General features: G+C 38.9%; 1 protein-coding gene across 8 annotated transcripts in view; it reads right to left on the bottom strand.

Moving 5' to 3' along the window:
• Window positions 1-1,664, bottom strand: part of PDE6C (phosphodiesterase 6C) — a 53,026-nt gene that overhangs the window by 13,743 nt on the left and 37,619 nt on the right. The window lies entirely within an intron of this gene.

The raw sequence follows: 1,664 nt of genomic DNA, 5'->3' as shown, positions 1-1,664 counted from the left end.
AAAAAAAAAAAAAAAAGAAAGAAAATAAAGAATACAGGCAGTTGTATTCCTCATAGCAGTGAATCCATCTCTGTTGGAATATAAGGACATTTTAGTTCAAAGCCTCATGAAAAAAGGTTGGGATTTCAGTTCAGAGATTTCAGGCGTATGAAAAACAAAATGTCTGAGAAATGCCCACAAATGCCAGAATTATTGGATTTAAAAAATTAAAATTTCTAATATATATAGTTTCTTTATAGAATAAAAATAAGAGAACTATATCATCTCCCCAAAATATAAAAAGAATATGTGATGGCTAAATATTTCTGGCTTTTTTCTTTCTTTCTTTTTTTTTTTTTAGTGTTTAATTTGATTGCTCATAAACAAGCTCTGTATGACTGTATTGCCTAGTGACACTATTGACAAGGCTTTAAAAGTCTGCAATTAGCAGGCTGAATGGTATTGTAGAGAGGTTCTGGAAAAAATGGCATGGATTACTGAGATGCAATATTCCTTTTTAGACGAATACTCAGTCTTTATATAGCCATCAAAGCCAGGGCATACTGCAAAGTAAATAACATTAAAAAAAATTAAGCAGGAAAATCATAACACTATAGTGAATCATCAAATCCCTGAGGGAAAAACATTTAAGATACTAGGAGTCTTCTAGTGTTAAGCATTTAGATATTTGGTTACAGTTTTTAAAATGTATCTTGCTTTAGTAAGTAAATGTATAATTTAGTACCAATTATATTTGATGTGACCTCACTATGGTATCATAAAACAGTGGGATGTACAGAAAATTCTTGCTCACAAACGTAGTCTGATTCAAAATGTGGATTCTCAGGCCCCAACTCCGGAAAGCCTGGTCAGTATGTGGGGAATGGGGCTTGGCATCTGTGCTTTTCACAGCCAGCCTGCTCCTGCCCTGTGAAATTGATGATTTTGATGAGGTTGGTCTGGGTACCCAGGTCAGAGAACCATCTAGAGCAGTGGTTCTCAACCTTCCTAATGCTGTGACTCTTGAATACAGTTCCTGTGGGTCACAACCCATAGGTTGACAACCGCTGATAGAGTCTAGAGCCACACCAGGTTAGTGCTTCACCTCTGGCATTACAGAATTAGAAATGTCACAGTAGTTTTAAGATGGCAACAGTGCTGGGCACTGCATCACCCACAGATTGTTAAAACCACTCAAGCAGTTCCTCCCCTTTTCCTGCCCAGTCACCCTGTCTGACAAGATTTTCCCGCTTTGCTCATGAGCACCATCTTGGCTTTTCACTGCATGGAAGAATCTAGTCATCTCTCTTGCATGTATTTTTATATATTCCTTCTTTGAGCTTTTCAATGAAATATTATTGAAACTGACAACTGCTCTCCAGAGGGCTTATGTGTCCTGATGAGCCTGTGATTCTAAATAAGTTCTCTGCCTGTGGCAAAACAGTGTTCCACTCAATATAACAATGATTCATTTTCATCATTATGGGTTTGGACCTTTCTTAACAAAGGGTAGATTCTGGCTCGGCACCTGTGGCTCAAGTAGCTAAGGCGCCAGCCACATACATCTAAGGTGGTGGGTTCAAATCCAGCCCAGGCTCACCAAACAACAATGACGGCTGCAACCAAAAAATAGCCAGGCATTGTGGTGGGTGCCTGTGGTCCCAGCTACTTGGGAGGCGGAGGCA

The sequence above is a fragment of the Otolemur garnettii genome, unplaced genomic scaffold, assembly GCF_000181295.1.
Source record: "Otolemur garnettii isolate 467f Iridium unplaced genomic scaffold, OtoGar3 scaffold00008, whole genome shotgun sequence".
In the NCBI taxonomy this organism is placed as follows: Eukaryota; Metazoa; Chordata; class Mammalia; order Primates; family Galagidae; genus Otolemur; species Otolemur garnettii.
Note: the sequence above shows the minus strand (reverse complement) of the source record. Positions and strands in the feature narration are given on the sequence as shown.